At 44.7% G+C, this 24637-nt stretch overlaps 1 long non-coding RNA gene across 1 annotated transcript; it reads left to right on the top strand.

Moving 5' to 3' along the window:
- Nucleotides 1–316: 316 nt before the first annotated feature.
- LOC128080356 (uncharacterized) lies at nucleotides 317–24387 on the top strand. Its single transcript, XR_008206619.1, has 3 exons — nucleotides 317–411; nucleotides 23854–23994; nucleotides 24299–24387. It is a non-coding gene; the product is annotated as an uncharacterized LOC128080356 (long non-coding RNA).
- The last annotated feature ends 250 nt before the right edge of the window (nucleotides 24388–24637 follow it).

Genomic DNA, 24637 nt, shown 5'->3' with positions numbered 1-24637 from the left:
AGACCTTTCCTCTTTCATTTCACTAATAGCCACCCCACTGGGCGCACGGCCTGACAGCTTTTAGTTTATACATGCTTAAACCATACTAATTACTGACTTTTAAGTAACTAGGATTTTTTATTGCATCTTCATTGAGGTAACTAGGAGTTTTTATGGCATCTTCATTAAGGTAATAGTAGGTGGGTGGAGATGCATGTCAGTCATGTGAACTGGTAGATGGATCACACCTGGTGTTTTGGTTAATTTGTCTTGTTAATTTGCTTGCCGTGTTTGCAGCTGTTAGAAATGACAGCTTCTTTTGCAGTGATGAAACAAGCTCAGCAACACTCTGCTTCCTTCTGTCAACAGAGAAATGAACCCTGAGTGTGTGCATGAGGAGAGATGCTGTGGAGAAGAATCAGTTGATGAGAGGTAGAAATCTAGCAGAATGCCCTTGTTCTCACTATATTCTTAGCTAAGACACCAGTATTTTAAAATTGGAGATCATTTGAATCTTGTGGGTGAATGTAACAGCCTCTTAAAGTGTACTGAGGAGATAATGCTGTGAGAAGGACATGCTGCAAAAGGGCAACAGCTGATTGACTTTGTCAGAGGTGTCTGATCTGATGCTGTTGTGGATGTTAGTAATTTAAGCAGCAATTACAGCTTCCTTCTGAAGAGTTGTGGTGCTCATTGGTAGCCTCTGAGTTGGGATAAAGGAAAATCACGTGAAGCAGCCAAGTCATGTTTTGATGTACAAACACTTTGAAAACTTAGTTAAAGGAAAAGAAATAAAAATGCAAAAAAAAGGGAAGACATACATCCATACCAGCTGGATGTGTTTTCCTGCTTTTCTCTCTTTCTGAGAAGTAGGAAAGCAGGGCAGCCCCTGGGAAAGGCTGGGACAGGATGTTCGGAGCTCCCCTGCCCTGCTGTAAGGAGTAGCTGGGAAAGCACTGCAGCAAGAGGAGGTGGGAAGGAGTGATCTCTGGGTGTGGATATGAACCCAAGATAAAAATAGTGAACTGAAACAATTTATTTGTTCAGCTGAGCCACTGTCAAGTTAACTAAGGAAGGAAAGCTGCATTCTGAGGAGCTGCCCGTGTAAAGCAGTGAGTGTCGGCCAGGTGATGGAACAAATGGGAAGCATTTAGCTGGATTAGAGGTTTTGCTGGATGCAACGTGTGTATTTAATTTCTGTGGATATTCATGCCCTGTGGCGTGCTGTGGTGCCTCTGAGAGATTCTGTGTTACTGAGATTTAGTGTCAGAGCTATGTCAGCTGTGAGCGTGAGTTTTCTCCCACTTTAACTTACCTGGGAGATCAGCAAGATACGCATGTACGCAGAGCACACGTCTACTTATGACCCTTTTCAGCTTTCCAATGTGAGGATCATGTTGATAACAGTGAAAAAATTTAAAAGGAATGCTCATTCCTGTTGGTATTTTATCACAGTATTAGCAATGTAATATACTCAGTGAAAACTTTCTACTCGCATGGCTTTGCTTTTTTGCCTTTCTGACATTGAATGTGGTGAGATGGAAAAAGGCTTTTTCTGTTAAACAGCTTTACCCATATCATGCTTAATGTTCAAAACCACTTCAGCTTCCAAAACTGGATCACAGAAAAATTAGAGTTTGTTTTCTTTGTCCTAACGACAACAAAAAAGCGCCCACAAACACAAAGAAGTTGTGGTAGGATCCTTTAGTGCTTGCTCCAAGTGGTCGGTGCCTCCCACCAAATTTATTTTAAAAGCTGAGATCCTGTAGTTTGAAAAGCCAGAAGCAAGAACCAGCCATTTCTGCACAGAAAGACCACATCCATTCCTAAATGTAGAGGTCAGGGAGCCCGAGGAGCAAAATCCTGTCACTGACTTGGGGAACACGACCAATGCTTTGTAGACCACGGCTGCTGGTGCACAGCATCTGTTTGACAGTGCAGGAGGATGCTTTGTGAGACGAAGGGAAGCGACGTGTTCCCATTCTGTGTACGAGGCAGGGAAACGTAGGTAGGTTAGAGGCAATTTTCCAGATCGCTTTTGAGGTGAAAAGCAACCGTCTTCATTTTTAATTTAAAAACTAATCTCTTTAAAGCAGAGGGGAGAAAACCCACAGTGTAAGCACGATTCCACTTCAGCTTTGTATTGCACTCTGCTCTGTACTCTGGTTACTGCTTTGATATTATAATGGTGTTATTTCTTGTAACATGGGGGTACTGTGGGACTCATTAGTCATAAACCTTACCCTTGGAAAATGTAAAAGTCAACATCAACGGTCACTAATAATGTATTTCACCTACTGTTATTCTAAGTATGTGAACACAGTCGGAATCTGCTTGTGTTGTCCTTTGGAAATATCTTTTTGCAGAGTCTTTTTTTTCTGTAAAGCTTAGTGGCCATTGAATATATTTATTTCACATTTTGAAATATTTTCCTACTTATAAAATGAAGCAATTGATCTAGGGCCTTACTGTAAGGTTTTTCCTTGGGAGGAAGTAAAAGTTAGGTGTGGACCTTACTTGGACATACCTGCTCCATATTTCTCGGCTGACCCCGCCAATCCTTTTTGTGAACTCTGAAAAATTGTAGAACCAAACTGTTAAGGTTGGAAAGATCTCCAAGGCCATCAAGTGCAACCATCACCCATGCCCACTGACCACATCCCTCAGTGCTGAATCTGCCCTTTTTTGAAATCCTCCAGGGATGGGGATCCACCACCTCCTGTGCAGCCTGTTCCAACAATCCTTGTATTTTGTTTCGTAGGAGTTGTTCAACAGAACACATCATTTTGGTTTTTTATGGGATTTGTATTTGTATGGAATTTTTATGGGATTAGCTGGGAAGTGCCCTCATGAGGACATATCTGGAATACTGAGTGCAGTTCTGGGCTCCCCAGTTCAAAAATACAAGGATCTTCTAGGAGGAGTCCAGTGGAGAGCAACAAAGATGATCGGGGCCTGGAGCATCTTCTGCATGGGGAAGGACTGAGAGAGCTGGGGGTGTTCAGCCTGGAGAAGAGAAGGCTGAGAATGGATCTGATCAGTGCTTATCAATATCTAGCGGGTGGAAATCATGCGGGTGGGGCCAGGCTCTGTTCTGTGCTGTGCAGGGATGGAGGCAATGGGCACAGATTGGAACGCAGGAATTCCATACGAACGTGAGGAAGAAGCTTCCTGTGAGGGTGACAAGCACTGAACAGCTGCCCAGTGCAGTCATGGAGTCTGCTTTTCTGGAGATACTCAGAACACCTGGAGGCTTTCCTGTGTGACCTGCTGCAGGGATCTGCTCCAGCAGGAGGTTGGGCTGGGGATCTCTGGAGGTCCCTTCCAACCCCTACTACTATGTGGCTTCAACCCCACACAGGTGCTGTCGGTGATGTGTAGCATGCCAGCTATTCAGGAGCACACAGCTTTCTCTCAGTTACCAGTGGTCTGACTGATCTGTAACTGATGCCTTCTCTTCTCTTTCTCCCAGCTGTGAGCCAGCTCTTTAAAACCAGTAAAGGTGTGACACTGAATGAGAAGGCAAAGCGCTGAGAGCCTACGTTTCTGCACAGATGCCTTCTTGACTTTCAAGACTTGTAAAGGAAAAATAAAAGAATATTTTGTTTCATTTGTAATCAAGCCCAGTCACCACTATGGCTAGGGTTGGCCTAACGTTTTCACCATGTTGGTTTAATTAGGTAATACAAAACCCATCAGCCAGCAAGTTGCTGTGTTAAATCCAATGAGTATGAAAATATTCTACAGCTCCTTTGTGTAGCATCACATTAAGAGAGAAATCATTTTCCAATCGCTTGTCCCTATGTTACTAATCATTCAACTTTAGGTATTTATGTATAGATACATATTTTTAAATCTTCTAGATTGAAATAGTTGTGGATAGATTGATTGTGAACTGATTTATGATCCGTATTGCACCAGAGAAGTAATTTTATGCATATAACTTCTTTTACAATTACCTCCACAATGATTTCAAAGGATTTCACTGCTTGTGGGAGGCCATCAATAAGTGGCACTTGCATATTCATCCATTTCAATCTGAGATTTTTAAAGACCTGAGGGAATAGAACAGAACCACTGGAAATTAATTTTTTTTCAGCAAGTTTGCTTTTTCTTTTTTTTTTTTTTTTAGGGGATTGCCATGCCTCAGTGAAAGCTCTTTGAAAATTAAAGTGTTCCTAAATTCACAAATACTGAAAGCTGAAGATTTCCACCAAAATGTAGCAATTCTTTTCAGTATTCCTTTTCATTCAGTCGAATGTAAATCTTGCATGTGGGCTTTGGTAGGTATTTCTTTCCTATTAAATATGCACTATTCCCAAGTGAATGAAACTACTCAGAAATGAGTTTGTTCTTTGACTAGAAAATCAGCTTTCCCAATTTCTTGGATTATTTATTTAACAGAGCTATGCTTTTAAAATTGCCAGTTTAAATCTCTTGCTCCTGCAGCAACAAAGTGTAGGAGGGTCATTCTCCCACCATCTTATTTCTCTCCTTTCTGCTTAAAACACCTAATTCTGCTCCTGACAACAGGCAAGCAAAGAAACAAGCCTGCCATTGTTATTGAACTGGGTGATAACTCCCAGTGCCTGCTGCTAGACTGGCAGGTTACATGGAATAAGCAGATTTCCAACAAACAAGTATAGGAAACAAATGTCCCAGGAGCAGCCCTTGAGGGACAGCTGTGTCACACTGTGGTGTGTGCTGCTGAAGTCCCCAAGTAGTTTGGTTCATCACCATAGGGAGCAGCTTGCTCAGATCTCATTAGCAGTGCCATTCTTGCTTTTACAACAACTGTATTGAGTGTTGCACATGTTTGGTATGCTGCTTCTGGGTCTGCAGTTGCTTTGGACAGTGGTAAATGAGGTCTCTGTTCTCTGCAATGCATTGCCTGATGGTGTGAGGGAACCCAGCTAGGATGAAAACCTATTTTTTTGAGTTGTGCAAGTGGGGTCCTTCTGACTTCTTTCATGGTTACACCTATTCCTCACTGGAACGTGGCAAATGCTTTCCAGACATTAATTATCTGTGATGCTTATTTCAATGTGAGAACAAGTCTGTCTTTGAGAAGCCATGATATCTGTTGCTACAGGCAAACACCAATAGCCCAGCCCTTAGGGTTAATCGTTAGAAGTGGAGAAAGATTTTTGGGGGGAACCTTTGTTCGAATATTGACTGCACAGCACCACACTTCTGCAGTCTCAAGCTGTATGTAGACACTAGAATGATCTGAAAAATATGTACTTCCAAAATTTCTTTTTAATTTGTAATAAATCCATTTTGGAATTTACTAAGGGCAGCTCCAGATGGCCTGGAGCATGTTCTCATTCATATTTCAAAACAGAAAAACCCTTCTCAGAATCTGCAAGCTATGTCTTTTTCATGGGGATGATTTCTGTTGAGCAAGGAAAACTCAGGTTAATTAGGCCAAATAAGCTGATGCAGTCAGAGGCAGAGACGCAGAGGTTGCAAGATTGAAATCCATCAAGGCGCTGTCGGCAGATGCCCTCTTGTTTGTTATTTGCTAGGGAGGGTGACCACATGAATATATAGAAATATATTTAATTTTTTGTTACAATGAGTGCACCAGTGTAAGAGGTCTTAATTCAGTAGAGATGCAAGGTGCAGTAAAGCAAAATTGCACCTTATTAAGACTGTAGGGACTTTAATGTAAGGTGATGGGGATGTTGAAAAGCTCCATCTCAATAGTCTGGAGGAAGAGATTGAGTCCTAAGCTCTCAAAGTTAGTGGAATCCAGCTGCCTAGGACCTCTGGTGCTTCTCCTCACTGAGTGTGTGTACAGGAGCCTTCAGCTCCACAGATGTCTTCCTCAATCCCTGGGTGTTTTGTAACCTCTGAAAGTAAATGGAGAGGTAGACAGCTAGAAAGATTTACAACTGCTTTAAATCAGACCAGCAATTCATCTTTTCCGGTATCACTGGACATTTTTAAGGAAGCAGCAAGACTTCTATCAGCAAGGCCAAGTCCAGGCAGCAGACGCTCAGCCTTCAGGGAACAGCACTGCACCAGTGCTATCCTGCTCAAACCGAGATCGCATGTTTGTACGAACTAGCAGTCGTGTCCTCCAGCAGGCAGCGATGCTGCTTTGCTAGGAAGTAGGTTTATATCTGCTTCATTTTTAGAGTATCCTGATGTGTTTGTGCAGTAAGTATTTTGGAGTTGTAGTAGAAATGTCTGTTAATTCTCCAGTGTTTCAGAGGGATTGTGGCCAGGAGACAAATGAAGGGTGCTCCGCTACCGCAGACTCATTGTTAGACTGTTGCCAGCTGTACAGTGACAAAGCAACACACCTGCACAGCATGGTGTGCATGGGTATGTGCCCACACATTTGCTAACATGCCTGTCCTCACTTTCCCTGCGTATATTTAATTTCTGACTTGAGTTTCTTTTGAGGAAGTGCTTCCTGTAATGAGGCAGAAAGACAAGACTGGGGAGGAACTGATTTTTGTTTGCTTTTCTTTGGCAATTTTGTGGTGAGCATTGCGGTTGGCATAGACGGAGATCTTAAAGAGTGGGAGAAGTTCAAGTATGTCACTGCGCTCTGCAGTCAGCGCTGTTGTTCATGCGGGAGACAGAGCAAGTATTTTTCCCATGGTGTTGGGGAATGCAGAAGATGATCCATTTGTCTGTGCGGACCTAGGAGGCAAGGAATTGTTTTTGGGAATGGGAAATGCTCTTTGGGGAGCAGAAAAAAAAAGAAAGCCTCATACATTGATACAAGAAAGGCAATAGCAAAGTATTAATCTGCAAGAAAGAGATAAAGCGTTTACTTGTAATTAAGGTTCAGGATGCAGTGAGAAGGAGGGCATACAGTAGACCAAGGACTTGTGAATGACAGTGTTTGAAAGAAAATGCCTGTGAGTTTGGTGTTGGTTTACTCATGTTGGCCTGCTTGGAGAGTATGGTCCTGCAGGCTTGGGATCCTCTTTCCAGGAAGTCTGTTATGTTTTGGAAAAAGCACACAAACTTTCAGGCACAAAAGTTGTTCTTCCATTTATCTTTGGATCATTTGTGAGTAAAGGCTTCTTTCTGTGGTGTTTGTTTTGTTTCCCACAACTACATCTGGCTGGAATCATACAAGCCTTGCCTTATGTATATTCAAGTAAGACAGAAACATTTGCCTTAGAGAGTCTTAGTGCTCCACAAGAATTTACTGAGTGATCTTACATAGGGGAAGACATTCTCTCTCCACAGATGATTTTGTGTTTAAAGAATATGTTACAGATAATGTAAATTTTGGCTATGAAAAATGTGGCCATGAGGCATGGAGTTTCAAACGCTCAGCTGTTAAATACTGAGTTCCAGTAGTGAGTATCACCTCAGTTGCATTCATGGTTTTGAAAATGACCACAAAATCACATCTAGATTCTAAATATGAAGCTGGCTTTCAAGTGAGCCGAATCCTTGAAACGCCGACAAACTGTTATTTAGATGGAGGTAAAGTAAATGGGGATGCTTATCTTTAAAGGCCTGAGCCTGCTTGGTGTCTAGCTTTAGTTATTTGTGTTAGAAAAGACTGGCTTGAGGTTTCATTTACGCTCAGGCTTCTCTGTTTCACAGGGGAGAAATGAAAATAAATTGGATGGGGTCAAAACTCTCTTCTCATGTATGCCTGTGTAAATCTGAAATAATTTCACAGTGTTTTGGTTCAGCTGAGGTAAATCCAGGATCACACTGGTGAAGCTAGCAGGCTGTGTTCATCCTGTTGGGACAGGGTGCCGAGATACCCTGGTGCTCAGGGCTACAGAAAAAGCTTCAGGTTGATTATTATTTATTTATTTTTAAAAAAACTTGTTTTAAGATTTTTATTTTGCAAAACTAAAAGCAGTCAGCATGTCCTGTGATTTAAAACTGTGATCAGTTTCAGTGCATCTCTAGAAACAGAGGGGGAGAGAAGCAGCGCTTCCAGATGGAAAGATGTATTGGAAATGTGGAGTGTCTATCTGAAAAGAGACACCTGGGTAAGTGAAGATACCAATAAATAAGCATCCTGAGCTTTGAGCTTTGTGAGTGCTTGTACAGGAACAGTTGGAAAGCCTTAAGTGAGGGTGTCTTTCTTGTGCACAGCTGACCAAGTGTGTTGCTTACAGTTACCATGTGTCAAGATGTTTCTTGCTCATTAGTTTTACACTGATGGAAAGCAACTTTAAATCACTCTTTAGAGGAATCCACCGTGAGGCATGCCAGCTGTGTGCCAGATGAAGGAGCTGTAAAGTCATGTCGGACAGGCAAGAATATACCAGAGAGAGAGATTTAAAGTCATGAGAAAGATAATTACTTTGCACTCAGAGATTAGCCATAGGAAAGGAGAGGGAAGAATCATACTCTGCATTTGTTAGAAGCTTTCCTGCTGTGCTTCTGTCCCACTCGCACATGCACACACATGCACACTGCTGAATTTACTATCGCAGTGTCAGGTTGGCCAGGACTGCCCACATGGGAGAAGTCCTTACGGGAAGATTTCTCCACAAGCACAGACTTGCTTCTTTCTTTCTTGCTGTATTTGCTTATGCTTTATACACTGTGGAACAGTTGCCCCAGACAGGAAGGGCTTAGGTGTTTTGCTGGTTAAAGGATCTGGGAGCATTCTTCCTCTCCCATGGCTCTTTGTGGAATGAAAGACAGGTACTGAAGCTGGAAGTAGACGGTGTGTCTCTGTAGGCAAAGAGGAAAGTAGTGGTGCAGGGACCTGCTTGGTCTGAGGCCAGCATGAGTGAGCAACCGAGGATGGGCTGGCCTCCCGTTGAGGTTCCAGTTGGATATTAGGCAAAACTTCTTCTCAGAGCAATGAGGTACTGGCACAGGCTGCCCAGGAAGGTGATGAAGGTGGATCCCTTGGGGAGTTCAACAGCCATATGGATGCGGCACTGAGAGACATGGTTAATTGGTATGGTGGGGATGGGTTGGTGGTTAGACTTGGGGATCTGAGAGATCTTTTCCAACCCTGGTGATTCTATGATCGCAGCAAGGGTAAGTTCAGTGCGTGCATGACTTTCTACATTGCTGCCCCAGCCCATCTGACCTCTCTGTCTGAGCCTTCCCCTTTCTCAGGAACTTCTTGACATATCTCATGGATAATGTCCCAAATCCAATGGCTTCTTCAAGCCAGAGCTGGTTTCCTCTTTCTTTCTGGTCCTTCCAGATTCTCTGGGTTCTCGTTACTGCCTCATCTCAATGCTGTTGTCTTTTCTTTCAGACCAAATGGTTAGTTCTGTTAGGCATTGTGCCTGTAGGCATTTTTTTTATTTCTAACAGGGGCCTTGGGAAACCGTTCTAAAAGACCACTGGCATACAGCCTGACATTGACACCCTGCCACTAGAAAGGCAGCAGATGAGATTTAGGGTTTATGCTGCATATAATCACTCCTAATGGGATGAAACTCTTCTTTTTGTCATTGATTTGGGTTTAGTTTAAAAAAAAAAAAAAAGTTCCATCCAACAGAAAATTCCTCTAATTTGTCAGGTCTTTAACCACTGCAGCTGCAAATGCTGCTGCTGCTGCCTTCAGATAGGAATTACAGCCCTATGGAGTCTCTAAGATGACCCTATTACCTGCCCCCTGCCTCCTCCTTTTTATCTGGCTTTGTGCATGGGTGGACCTTTTGGAAAGTTATAATTTGGATGTGAAACGATTATCCTAAAACAGTTAGCTAGAGCAGAGCAGACGCACAAATTTATCTTCCCTCTCTCTCTTTTTTTGGTGAGCAACATCTATCTTCCATGACCTCTTGATTATTGAAGCCTTCAAAATAGATTCTCTGGTCTGTGACACTGTGCTTGGTGCAGGGCCGAGCATTAAATATCACCCTCTGTGATTAATTGGAAGTTAATTAAATCTATCACTGAAACAATGAGAAGGCAATGATCTATGTAATCATTGAAATAGTAAATGAAATGATGTAAGGATCCTCTGTTTCACTTAGTGACAGTGATGGAGGGGTGCCCGAGCCCTGCTGCTCAGCTGAGTTTTCTGCCTGACCACCCAGGCCTGCTCAGGCAGGCACAAATGTTGCAGTGAGCTAAGTGCAGAGCAGAGCTGATGGTGACCTGCTAGATGCTGTCTTTCCTGAGCCTCTAACTCTTCAGGTGCTGCTCATGCAACTTCTGAGGTACCTCTGGTGTTTGGAGTGTGCAGTGCAAGCAATGTGCTCAACACAGGATTGCAAGGGACAAAGCCCCTCAGTGCTGCTTGAGGTTACCTTGTTATTCTGAGCTGAAATGTTGTTGCTCTGATCCTTGGATAAGTGGTAATGTAACACTTATTTATTTAAATTTTAAAGGTTGTTCTTACACGGTTCTGTAGTTTTTTGATAGTTCTGAAACTGATGCTATTTGTTCCATTCTCATAAGGAGTGTTGAGTTTACAATGATTTTCTTCTTGCTGACTGCTAAATAATCTCACAGCAAAAAGAAAAAAACCCAAACATGTAGAATACATGAAAATACAGGTGAAAACTATGGTGCTGTAGCCAGTAACCAGCCACTTTCTATAGGTATATTTTAGAATATAAAAAGAATATATTAATCACTTCCTTCGTAAATGGCATTGTGATGGATTTTCCTCTTGGAAACTATTCCAGATTGTGACAATAGGACTTAGTTGAGAAATGCTTTATGATGCTCATTTTTCATTTCAGATGCTTGATGATAACAGTAGATAAAGCCAAAGCTCACTTGGGAAACAAAAGAACAGCATCCCTGAGGCAAAAGGTCAGGAACTTGTGTTCCCTGGCTTGTTTATCCCTGAAGTGATCCCTTGGCACGTGTGTGCCCTGCTAGGATGCCGCTCTGTGTTTTCCCCTTTGGTAGGATGGGCTCAGCTCTTTCCTTGACTGGAAACTCAAAAGGCTGGTAGAGAAGGGCAGTGGAGCTGTGAAGGGTCTGGAGCACAAGTCTCACGAGGAGTGACTGAGGGAACTGGGATTGTTCAGTCTGGAGAAGAGGAGGCTCAAGGGACACGTTGTTGCTCTCTACAACTGCCTGAATGGAGGTTATGGTGAGGTGGTGGGTCAGCTTCTGCTCCTGTGTAACTAGCAATAGGATGAGAGGAAGTGGCCTTAAGTTGCACCAGGGGAAGTTCATGTTGGATATTAGGAAACATTTTCTCTCAGAAAGAGTGGTCAAGTGCTGAACAGGCTATCCAGATGATGGAGTCACCATCCCCAAAGGTATTCAGGGAAAGGACGGATATATAGTACTTAGGGACATGATTTAGGGGACAATAGTGGTTGTAGATGGACAGTTGGACATAATGATCTTAGTGGTCTTTTTCAACCTTAACGATTCTGCGATTCAAAGGATTTTCGTCTTATTCCTGTTGATACAATGGCAGTGCCCTTTTTAATCAGGAGACAGACTTGGTGATGTAATACATATCTACATACCTATGCTTTCCTCTCCGTTCTGGATCTCTAATTCCACACCTACAGTAGTGGACATGGTTCTCTCATCTGGCCAGCTCTGTTGTCCGTGCCATAAGACATGGCAGTTTATGTGATGAGGGGTGAAAAGGCTTTTCTGAAGACCTATGACTCCTTTGGGAAGGAAAATATATCACGATTTGCCTCCTCTCCCTCCCAACTCTGCGTCTGCCAGTTTCTGTGGTCTTTCCTTACCAGAAACCAGAGACTGTGTCTGATTTGTTTAATTAAATGAAAACTAAACCCACCACTAAGCAGTAGTTCCTGACTAAGCAGGGAGGGCACTGTTATTTATCATAAGAGATGCAATGAAGCCCTTTCTATGTGGCCTCTTCACTGCCAGCAATAAATTAGTAACCTTGCGATATCCTGTTCTCCAAATGAGGTTCCAGGCACTGACTGTAACCACTGTGGCCAGCAAGCGGTTCTTGCGCATTTTATCACTGTCTTCCTTCAACTAATGCAGGAATTACGTTTGAGATGGTGAAGGGGAAATAGTATTCTCAGGATGATTTGACATACGTGGTTTCCTGCCTGAGTGAGCTCACACAAGACAAGTCTGCCATGCAGACAGGAGTGGGGAACTCCGTGGATGAGGTTGGCAGTGGTGAGCTGCCTGCGTTGGCATCCCCTACCAGCCACTAGAGTGGACAGTGCCATCCCTCTTGTTTTGTCAGCACGTGAAACAGCTGACACAGGTCAAGATCAGACCCAACCCTACAAGAATGCAGGGGTAGCTTCTCTGTTCCGTCACAGCTGCCCGCGGCAAAGCTACCGGGGGAAAAAGGATCCTGAAATCCCAGGCCAAGAATCGTTCAGATCACGTTTAATATTCAAGGTCAAGTTCCTACCATTTATTATTTATTGAGCTTTGTGAGCTTGCTCAGCAGTGCACAATACATAAAGACACAGACTCTATCATAATGGATTTGCAATCTAAATTTCACAGGGTAAGATAGATACTGGTATGTATTATACCTGGTGGCTGGGTCACAGTCTGGGCTCAGAACAATGCAGTGCTTTTTTAAAAAGCTTCTTCCATTAGTAGTCCATTAGAGTGGCATAAACTTTTTAGATTTGAACAATTAATCCCCCTAAAAATATTCAAATGGATACAGTGAATATTTTAAATACGTTTAATACATGTGGAAAGTGCTGACCTGACATAACCATGTGTCTGTGTCCCCCAGCCCCTGCAGATCTGGCTGTCTCCATGGAAAATCACAGGAATACAGCAAGAGTCCAATATACAGTCAGAGCCCAAACAGCATGTCAAATCACAGTTGAGAACCTTGATATCTTCTCACTCACTCTCTGCACTTTCTTGGGTAGCAGATCACTTTGTAATTTGCCCCCAGACCTTCTGCTTGCCAAGTTCCCTCAGTGCTGTTTCAGGAAGGCAGTGAATTAGTGCCATTGCTCTTCGGCTGCCTGAATGGACACACAGAGAGAAAATAAGAGCTGAAGGTGTCACTACTACTCTGCAAGGAGCTTGGACATAATTTCTTAGTGCTGGACTTTTTCCAAGAGCTTCGTTTCCTAATAGCTTTATAGTGGAACATTGAGTACGTACCCTTCGTGCTTACTTTGAATTGAAGAATGGGTTTGGTAATGAGTTCACACAGAGCCCTCTCCTCCACCCTGAGCACTGCTCAGCTACCCTCCTAGTGCCTGGCAAAGGCTGAGAGGGAGCTTTCAGTGGGTCCTGAGTTCGTGATTTGCAAAACATACGTTCTGGAGCCTTCCATAAGGATGAGATTTGATAAATCCTCAGAGTGTCCCTTGAGCTACTACTGGCATATCCCATGGAAGTTTGGAACTCTTTTAGTAGACCTAGGGGAGAGAAATAGATGAAGGCAGTTAGGATGTACGAAATAAATAGGCTACAAGATGGAAATCCGTCTCCGCATTTGGGGTCCTGGGCAGCCTGATTTGGTGGATGTCAGCGGTCACAAGTTGGCAAGCCTGCCTGTGGCAGGGGGGTTGGATCTAGATGGTCTTTAAGGTTTCATCCAGCCAAAGTAATTCTATGATTTGGTGGTACTTCTGTTTGAAGATGTGTGTCTTCAGCTCATCTTTTCAGTTACATGCAGTGTAAGGAAAAGACATCTTACTCTGTAGGATATTTCATCTGTCGGAAGGGCTTTTTGTTTAGAGAGCCACACAGCAGGGATGTTACCTTACTTACAGTGTGTGCCACGACAACTGGTTAGGAACAGCTCAGCAGCAGCACTGTTCCCTTGACAACAAAGCACTACAGTGGGAGTTTACTGTAATTAAGCTGCTTTGGTAAAAGAAACGTGAAACGTTTAAGGAAGAGATGAGAAAGGAAGGCACCATTTTCCCTTTTGTGCCTTCTCTGCTGCCTGGCAATGTGTCGCCAGTATTTCGGAAGGCAGATCCATCACCAGCCTGCAGTTCTGCTGAATGCTTTTGCGAGCTTAAAAAAAGAGATCTCATGATTCCCATAGGCCCTCCAACCCTTTCTTGTTTCTAATTTCAAAGGCCCTTTTGAGTGGGAAACAAAAGGTTAATTTTCTCCAGCTTGCCCAGGCTGACTTAATGTAACAGAAGGCAGCAAATTGTATTGATTTAGTGACATGCAACTGTCCAGAAAGAGCTATTTATACATTATTCAGGACAAACACTGTCATAATGGACAAACAGCAGCAGCATCTGGGATGTTAATGTCTACAAATAAGATTATTCTTTGAAAGGATTAGGACGAAGCATTTTGTGTAATTAGATTTCTCAGTTTCAGGAATGAATTGCCTTTTAGCAGTGAAAGCTGTCACTGAGGGAGCCATTAGCTCCTCATAACTGAATTAAATGCATAATTAGTGACATGATCGCATTAGGATTTGTTTCATTTTTAACTAATCCGGGGTGCGGGAGGTGCTCTTTCCAGGTCGCCGCAGCCCACCTCGGCAGGCCCAGCCTCAGCTGGCGGGCCGGAGCTGCTGAAAGTCAGGCGCGTGTGAACGGGAGCTGGGCCCGCCACGGCGCTTGCGGGGCTATTCATCACCGGGTGCCGCCTGACAGTGACTGATGGGCTCGGCCCGAGCCTGGCACTTCACCAGTGCAAGAATCATACGAGCCAGGGAGCAGAATGACAGCTGGAGCGCCGTGTCAAGTGGTGTAGAGACCAGAGCTATTAATAATCTCTGCCACATGATCTGCGCCGCCAGAAAACAATGATTTAGACATTGGTTGGAATAAAGATTTCACATTTAGTATGGAAGGACCAGCCTCGCACCAGAGGGATAAATCGCTATTCAATCAGCATGTATGAAAATAAGGCAATGAATACATTAGGAGTTAGCAAAAAGGAGGTGTGCCTCCTGCCTGAGGTGAATGCTGGTGTTCAGGCTTCATTGAAGTCTGTGAGTGATGGCATTAAGTAGTATTGGAGAAGCTGCTGTGAAAGCTCTCCATCCTGTCTGAGGTGGAGACTGCAAGGAAACCAGGTAGTTCTCAACACTTAGCACTCCATGCTGCCAGTCCTTGTAAGCGCTTATGGTTGTAACCTCCCTGTCTCACCACGTAGAGCAGCCAGGTTTTGCCAAAGCCTTTCTTGCAGCCAAATTACCTTTCTGCTGCAACAGCCACTGCTGTGTCAAAGGACAAAAAATAGAATCATAGATTCACTGAACCATCAAGATTGGAAAAGACCACTAGGATCCTCAAGTCCAATCACCAACCCATCCCCACCATGCCCACTGATCATGTCCCTCAGTGCCACATCTCCATGGTTCTTGAATACCTCCAGGGATGGTGACTCCACCACCTCCCTGGGGAGCCTGTTCCAATGCACCACCACTCTTCCTGAGAGTAGATGTTTCCTAATATCCAACCTGAACCTCCCCTTATGCAACTTAAATTACCTGTCATCCTATTGCTATTACCTGGGATAAGAGGCAGACCCCCCCACCTTGCCACAGTCTCAGAGATGTGGGGTCACAGTCATGGAGCCATAAGGTCTCCCCTGAGCCTCCTCTTCTTCAGAGTGAATGATCACAGCTCCCTCAGCTGCTCCTTGTAAGACCCTTATGTGCTCCAGACCCTGCACAGTTCCGTTCCTTTCTATGGAAATGCTCCAGGGCCTTGATGTCTTTCTTGAACACAGCGCTTGAGATGCAGCCTCACCAGAGCTGTGTCCAGAGGGATAATCACCTCCCTGCTTATGCTGGTTGCAGTATTTCTGACACAAGCCAGGATGCCTTTGGCCTTTTTTGCCACCTGGGCACACTGCTGGCTCGTGTTCAGCCAGCTGTTGACTAACACCCCCAGATCCTTTTCCTCTGTGCAGCTTTCCAGCCACTCTGTCCCAAAATAATAACACACTGTACCGGCACAAGCCAGCTCCAATGACCATGTGGAGCCGGGAAGGTTTGTGGTTTGCTTTCCCGAAAAGAAGCAGAAGGCACGGACATGGGGAGGCTTAGCAGAAGATGTGCTGCCCCCAGAATGTGGGTTCTTCAGTTCAGCCTCAGTGGCTGCTGTTGGTCTCTGTAATTTCTCTAGCTGTGATATACGGCAGAATTTTGGAAAGCTGTTTCTGGTGGTTTTGTCCTGAGGTATGGCTCTCATGTGTTCCTTAAATACTGACAGTGAGAACTGTACGTTTGAAGGAAGAAAGGACAGGATTATAATGTGCTTTTCAGTGTCTACACACTTTCTCCAAAGCCAAGGTTTTGCAAGGGTAATTTAGATATTCCCCATTACTGATGGTTGTATTAGAGACGGCTTGACAGAACACGGATTAGAGCTCTACATTCTTGAGTCCTGGTGCAGCTGGCAGCTGCAGTACCACCCTGCCTTCAGAAACGTGTTTTCATCATTCACCTTTGCTTCTATGTGTAGTCCTTCTTGATTTGGCTCAGATAATCACCACCTGAATCCCCCTTCACATTGCAATTGTGAGTTTTATCAGCAGTGATGTATACAGAGGACCAGGTCTCTGCTGTTTCAGGTGCTGGGGACTGAAAAACGATCTTCTCTGCTACTCAGAGAAAAAGAGTCTTGTTCCCTTATATGTTTCATCAGGTGCCAGAGAATGTAATTTTAAGGGCATAATGCACAAATTGAGGTCCAAGTTGCCTGTTGATTCTTGGTGTGAGATGAGGAAAGGCTGCAAGGCCAATCACCCTGCGCTACAGTCAGAACTAGGAGCTTTCAATGTCTTAATTACTAGTGACAATAACAAAGGTAAGAAGCAGTTATGGAGAATGCCAACATCCTGCAGCTTGCACAGTGGCAGGGCCCTGGGCCGTGCAGCTGGCAGTGCTGCCCGTAAGGACCTTTTGGTATCCCACATACTTTGGCTCCTCCTGCTCTTCTTTCTTTCTCTTCTTTTTTTTTCTCTCTTGTGGCTGCTTTCACCAGCCCTGAATCAAATGCTTAAGTGAGTGACAATAACTCATCCTTTGTGGTGTAGTTTTTTGCTGTTTTTTTTTTTTTTTAAACAATTATAAATTGTATAATCTGAGCTCTCGCAGCCAGAGCTTAATATATTTGACTTTATTGCTTTTCATTTTATGGAAATAAATTACTGCTCACATTCTGACATTTAAATTAAAGGATCTGCACTAAATCTCATGCACAACAATAAGAAATTAAGAGAGCATTCCTTGCTAAACAAGCAGCATTGGATGCCTCAATCTATCAAGCACTCTGCCTTCCTAAACCAGTTTACAAAAGGGCCAACGTGCGTTCAGGGCCTTCTGAGCCTTGCATAGACAGAAGCCAAAGCAATGCAAAGCCTGCAGGAAACCCACAGCTGCTGGAGAGGACTGCTGAAGCAGCAGGGCAGTGGCATGAACTCAGGACCTGCTTTTCTTCTTCAACCCACCTGTTCACGTCTGCCTCAGGGAAGCTCTTCTGAGTCAGATGCCCAAATACTGTGTGAAGTACCAACACATACAGATTGGAAACTTCAAATTGGAAAGGTATTGAAGCCCTGGAGGGTGTTCAGAGAAGGGCAACAGAGCCGTGCAGGGTCTGGAGCACATAAGGGTCTTATGGGGAGTGACTGAAAGAACTGCAGTTGTTCACTCTAAAGATCAGGAGGCTCAGGGGAGACGTTATTGCACTCTACAACGGCCTGAAAGGAGATTGTGGCAAGGCGGGATCAGCCTCTTCTCCCAGGTAACAGCAGTAGGATGACAGATAGTAGCTTTAAGTTGTTAAGTTCTGGATATTAGGAAAAACTTCTTCCCAGGAAGAGTGGTGATGCATTGGAACAGGCTCCCCAGGGGAGGTGGCAAGGTGTTCAGGAATCATGGAGACATGGCACTGAGGGACGTGGTTAGTGGGCATGGTGGGTATGGGTTAGTGGTTGGCTGTAGTGATTCTTGTGGTCTTTTCCAACCTCAATGACTGTATGGTTCTAATGGAAAGATGAGTGACAAATATTGTTTGGACGAACTGCTTCAGATAGCCCTGCCATACAGTGATTTCAATGGCTGAGGTCAATAAGGAGCCGCTCTGAATGTACACAGGGTTAAAGATTAACTATTTCAGTACTTGGAAAAGGCAAGCAGAGGTATTTCAAACTGATGCAAACCAAAAGAGAGAGTGTTCTTCATTATCCTCTCAGGAATATCGGATTTTGTATTGTGTGTGCACGATGTAATGAACTGTGCTGCAGCTTGCTGCAAGACATTTACATTCCAGGAGGGCAAGTTCTCCAAGTTTGGTGCCAAACAACAGCTGTAATTTTAGACTCCCAAGGGAGAACGAGTCCCTGGGTTGTACAGGAGGACACAATTAAGTATGCCCAAGAGTGCAGAGGCCAGTGGTGTAGAACAGCTAGCAGCTTTGCTTGCAAATCCCCTTCATTTGCAGGGCAGGGCGCTGTACACGCATTGCTTGTTTGGGGTGAGTCCTCGCCCTCTGGACATGGGCTTTTTTCATGGAGGTGCCAGTCTGCACAGGCTGCTCTCTGCTCCTGCTGCAGCACAGCAAAGCTGGCAGCGCGGCTGTCTCGGCCGCTGGAGGGCATCCAAAGAAGCACAGCACTGATGCCGGTGGCTGTATGGCTGTATGGCTGCGGCCCAGAGGCACGCAGGGCTGGTGGAGCGGAGGTGGGAGGGCCGGGCTCGAAGCTCCGGCGGTCTGAAGGCGCAGCAAAGGGTTTGCTCGCACCCTGTTTAACTTAATTACTGTGTCATGGAGGATTACATATTCCAAATCAAATTCACAACATAACTGGATTTGGAGAAGGTAGTTCTCTCGTTTCCAAACAGAAAATACAGGAAAAAGCGATGAACGTTTGAGCTGACTTTCAGATGTTAATATACTTAAGAGTAGTAGCATTCAAAATCTGAGTTACAAAGCGAAAAGCAGAGTCAAAGATGCAGCGTGGCTCCTCTCGAACCACATGCTGAATGTGCTGCCAGAAAATGCTTTTGCACGAGTTTCTCACAGCCACATGCGTGGGTTTAAGCACATTTCTGTGCCCATGGAAGCGCAGGCGAGGAGCACACGCTGCTCCCCGGTGAGTGCAGCAGCCGGGTAAAGCTGCATCGCTGCCTGCCCTCAGCTGCAGCCTCTGTACCGAGAGCCGTGGGGAAGGAGGAGGGGGGCAAACCAGGATATGTTATTTTCCCTTTTTGCAGGACTGCAGCAGATTAATGCTTGTGTTTTTTGGGGTGGAATACAAACTTTTGTTATAGTAATTGATTCCGTGTTGAAAAGAAAAGAAAGTTGAGGCTCGTTACAACTTTTCTTCAGAGCAAGTGATCTAGATCTAATCCCCTCTGTTTCATTTGAAAAAACCCACTTAGGTATCTGAACATACCAGTAAATTAGCATGTGCCTATGAATACTAATGCCGCATAAACTCCGGCTAAGCCTCTAAAAATGAATAGTACAAAGATAACTAAATGGGAAGAGGGAAATTCAGAAAGAGCATTAGCATTGTCCTTAGATGCTTTGAAGAAGAATGCTTAACTTTGTAACAGAAATATTCAAATCAAAGGTTTTACAGGCTGGAAATTATCTAGAAAGACCTTTGTGTCTAGACTGCTAGTTGAAGACCCTGGTTTTGTTGCCAGAAAATAGGTATCAGAAATCGAATTGCATATGTAACAATCTGTGGAGGTTAATATTTTATAGCATTTAAGCAATTCTGCCAGAGACAGGATTGTTTTTGTTGGGTTTTTTTTTTTGTTTTTTTTTTTTTTTTAAGTAGAAAGGAGGAAATGAAGCTTTTGATTTAGTGAGCGTTGCTTTGAAATGTCTTTGCAGATTTCTTATGAATGGGCTCAGTAGCCATGCAGCAACACCATCCATATAGGAACTGAGCTTTCCTTTCCCTCTTTTAATAAAAAACAGACCTGGAGGTGTAGGAGAAAGGGCCCTGGGGCCAAAAGTCACTGTTTGAATAATGCAACCACAATGCTACCTCCAGCCCCTAAAATTAATGATACCTATTTATTCTCTGGAGGGCTGCTCTGATAGAGTAAGAGCAGCATTCTTATACCCACTGTGAGCCACGACAATGGAGAAGCTTTAGGGCGAGTAAGGCAGCAAGACAACATAGGAATTGGTAAAAGAGGAATTTGAAATGCCTAAACTAGGATGACCGTCTTACTGGGCAGGCATGTAGAAACCAAGACCATCACCATATGGATCAGACATAGCTTCATTTGGTGGTGGCCCTTTTTCCTGTCCTTTGGTCGCTTGAAGTGGTGGAACACCCAGGGAAGAGAGGGAATCACCAGCTCTGGAAGTGTGCAAGAACCATGGAGGTGTGGCACCGAGGGACATAGTGGGCATGGTGGGTTGGTGGTTGGACTAGATAATCTTTGTGGTCTTTTCCAACCTTAAAAATTGTAAGGTTTTGTGAAATTCGGGGTTACAGCGATTGTTGTGGTTCAGTGTGAGAGGAGGTGACATCCCCATTGGCACTCAGGCATAGTGCTGACTATTTTTCTTTCCTACCTTAGTCCCCAGGCTTCGTGTTCCTGGCACAGGCCATTCTGTTATAACTTGGCCATTTTGGGTAGGATCTGGCAAGAAAACTCTCCCATTGTGGGTGCTAGGAAGTGTATCAGCAAACACTTGGAGGCTGGACAAAGAGAGCAAAGGGCCAGACTTTGCAACTGTGCAACCAGACTGTGCAACCAGTTCCATCTCTCACCATGCAAGGGAAATGTTGGTGGGATCCCCTGCTCTTTCAGTGAGACATCAGCCATAACCAACCAGAACGGCAACATCTCTCTTACTGCAGAGGATAATTCCCTATCGCTGAGGTCAGGAGCTGTGTGAGAGGAATTTCGAAGACCTCTGGTAAACACAGAAATAGATGAAGCAGCCCATTCAGAAAGCAGTACTGTTAACAGCTGGATTTTCAAATGTATTGTAAGAGAAGGGGAAAAGGATCGAACGCCCGCAGGAGCACAGAGTTGTGACATTGCAAGCTGTGATGTTTCGTGCCCTGTCAGTGTCTGTGAAATGAGACGGCCTCAGCAGCAGCGTTTATTGCTAGGGCCTGATTGCCACAGCACGAGAAAATCTGTCCTTAAAAGAAAAGGAAAAAAGAGGTTGCTTTTTTCCTCTCCATCCCCAGGGCTTCACACACAAGTCTAACAAGATCAGTGCCCTGCCTGTGAAACCAGTCCTCCTCCATACACCCGCTCGCCTGTGTTAAATGCCTCTGAGACACTTAACCTGCTGGATCGCCTTTCTGCAGACACCTGCCCGAGCTGCAGACTAAACAAACAGGGATTCTCAACCGCACACAACTTGGCCCCTTTCAGCGGGGCTCCCATCTGTTAAAAAGCCATTGTCTGAGAAAGTGTTCAGCTAGCTGGGGAGGTAGAGCTATTGCGCATTGAGCTGCCTCGCTCCCCATAAAAGTCCTCTTTAGCATTTTCTTTTCTCCCGTTTCCATCGCCTGATTTATTCATTGGTTTCACCTCCTCTCCCCTCCCCCTGTGGTTCATAAGGAGGGCCTCGTTGTCTTCTGTACCTCGGGGGTCATGTCTTTTCAGTCACCAGGACAATACCCGCTGCTGGCATCTGCTTCCAGATCCAATCAGCCATACTGTGATCACATCCTGCCAGAGAATTGTTCCTTCTTTTGCTCGGCTTTGTTGCCAATTTCATGCCATGTATTGCTCCATGTTTTGTGCTTCATGAAGCTGTCACTGGCATAAAAGTGGCCTGACCAGGGTCGTAGTAAAAGGGGTGGGAATGAAACATCCACCAAAATGTTGAGCGGGCCACCCACCGGCCGCATGCACCCCCGCGCCTGGGCAGGCATGCAGACCGTCAGAGTCCCACTGAGCTCTGTGGCTCACTTGGAGGGGTGGGATTATATTTACCTCGCTACAGACTGGGCACCGTGCACAAACCCAAATCTCAAAGCAGAGTAAATCAGGCCAGAAGGGCCCAGCGTCCCTTGTAGCAGTACTTTTGCTTCCTTTGCAAAATTACATGAAGTCAGCAGAAACTACTTGTTTCAACATAAGGAAATGGGGACCCTATCCTTCTCTGTCTTGTACCTTAGTTGAATTTTCTTTCTGCATGTTCCATTTATTGCAGGTGATTTCTGTGGTGGGACAGATCCATCCCACCCTACGACCCTCGGTTGGCTGTGTGCACTGGGGTTCTCAGGATTTGTTCCCTGCCCATCTGAGCAGCCAGCAGGGCCAGGGCTCGTCCATCCCAGAATACAAAGCAAGTCCAGGCAGGGTCAGGGGGCTTCTCCCCTCTCTTTCTGGGGGGAGCCAATTCACTATTCTCTTTCTTTTGCCTTGCTGCTGTCACTTCCATTCACATTCGGTACCACCTTCCCATGCTAATAACCCAATTGCAATCAATAGAGCTGTTCATGGAAGGCAAAGAAAGGAGAGGGATATGCTTGCCCCCCTCCCACTTGGTGCCATGGGGCTTGACAAGCAGGTCGGAGACACCCGTGCTTCCCAAAAGATGACACCAGCACCAGCAGCTTCCCACGCACAGCCAGTGGACAGACATGCTGCTTCTGGCATTTTCCTGGGCCCCTCTTGCAAGGTGTCACCACGACATTGGCTGGGTTTATCCTCAGGGCAGGAGCACTCGTGGAACTTGTGAGACCCTCTGCCACAGAGATCAATGTAGAATGAGGTGTTAAGGGAGGCAGTTAGGCCCCGTGGATCTCTTTCCTGGAGGTAGTGCTCCCACAGTACAACTTTGCAGGTTCTGAGAAGCCCGGAGGAAATTTACAACCCTGAGCCCTCAGCCCTGAGTTTCCTGACCGGAGGGAGAGCTCGGGGGGCTGCTGCTCATGGCCACTTTGGGAGCACACAGGGATTTCTTTTGCGGTAACTGGGTTTTATTTCTATTATTTCTATTTTGTCACGACATTGACCTCGCAGTGAGAGAGAGAGGGGCTGGAGACAGAGCTGTGTGTGTGGGGTGTGCATGCGTGCGTGTGTTAAACAATTTCATGGACATCTGTCATGCACAGTTAACTTTGCATTGCTGCATTTTAAGTTCCAGGCCCAGGCTTGGCCGTCAGTGATAAAGTAGCTGGCAGTTTTCAAAAAGCCACTGGATAACAGAGCATGAATCATAAAACACACTACTGTGTAGCAATATCCAAGTTCATTCAGCGCAATGAAACCATGCAGAGGACCTTTATTCCCGGCTAATTATGTGGAAACGCCTAAGACAATAAAGCATCTGGTGGTCTTTCTTCCCCATTTCAATTTTTCTCAATATTGTGACAGGGGAAGGCATTGTGCCTTTCCCAGGGTAGTTGCTGTGAAGAGGAGTAAAAGCAAGGGTCAGGGAAGAGCAAATAGATGAATTTATAACTTTCTTTTTATTTATTCCTTTCCCATTGTTTCTCTGGAGACTCTTCCTTTAGGGTTGTATTTCCAAACCACTATTCTCACTACGCTCTGCCTGAATACTCTGTGGTTTTTTTTTTAATACCACCCAAACTGCCAACTGTGTTGGCCTTTTTTATTTTTTCTCTTCCCTTCTCTAGATGCTTCCAAGATTTGAAACTCAAGCCTGTGATCTTCACTGAAGTCTAGGTATTAAAAAAAAAAAGAAAAAAAAAAAAAGAGAGAGATTTTAGAATCACAGAAATAAGCTGTGTTTGGCTGAGCAAGGACAGAAAGTGCTTGGTGTGGGGAGTTTCTGGTTGGTTGTGTTGGAGCAGCTCCACAACTACATCAGGCTCATTTCTGTGTACAACATGTGGGTAAATTTGCCAGTTTGATAGACTTAGGAAACTTAAAATAATCTCATAGCAAATTGTTTCTAGGCTGTGGACTAGACCCATTAAACTATTCCTCCCTCACTCTTCGGCTGCATAAGGATCTCATAGGTGTGTGCTCAGAAAACTTCTCGTTTTTTATTTCAGAACGAAGCACACTAGCTTGATTCTCGATTTCCTCCATCAGGCTATAGAACATTTTTTTTTCCTATCTAGACTTATGGCTGTGAGGACAAAAGGAATGAACGAGCTGCCTTCAGATTATGCTAAGCAGCGGAAGCAGAGGTGCATGTTGATTTTGGGAGCAGAAGGATTTCCCATATTGCTAGTGAAGTGTCTGTTTAAAGGTAACACCTTGTAAGTATTACAGTAGGTTTTGCTTGATTTGAATGCTGCTAATTACTGTCCTCCTGTGACATAAGCTGCAGGAGGAGTCTGGGCTCTTTGCTAAAATTTCACCTGCTTTAGTAAGATGTGGTGAAGCAGGGTGCTCATGGCACATCCCATCTGAAATGGCTGGTAAGTGGGAACAAGCAGGTGCTCTGGAAGGCTGCTCGTCTTGGGCCAGGACTAGCTGTGCATATAGGCAGGGAGGTGACGAAGCCTGAAAATTCAGCTTACATTCACCTGTTTGGTTATTTTTTTTATTTTATTTTCCCAGCTCTGCAGCATTTGTGAAGAAACTGCATTCCGGTGTTAGACAATCCTAAAGGTCAGAAGAAAGAAAACCAGAAAGAGAGAAAGGTAAACCGTTCAGAGGGTGGAATCATCCCCTACGTGGTTTTAAGCTGTATCCTCTCTTTGGGGGTTCTCAGATGATGCAGTGATATTGGAGGACTTTACAGCAATTTGGTCTCAAAACACTCACAAAAGTGTTTTTCATCCTTTAAGTAATTGCAGTTTGTACAGCATGGTTCTTGACTGTGACAAAATCAGCCCTAGGGAGGGGGTTGTGTAGCAGAGACCAAATGTACCAAGAGAAGGAGGCATGGAAACATTT

The sequence above is a fragment of the Tympanuchus pallidicinctus genome, unplaced genomic scaffold (assembly GCF_026119805.1).
Source record: "Tympanuchus pallidicinctus isolate F22 unplaced genomic scaffold, pur_lepc_1.0 scaffold2, whole genome shotgun sequence".
NCBI lineage: Eukaryota > Metazoa > Chordata > Aves > Galliformes > Phasianidae > Tympanuchus > Tympanuchus pallidicinctus.
This window is presented reverse-complemented; position numbering and strand designations above follow the sequence as displayed.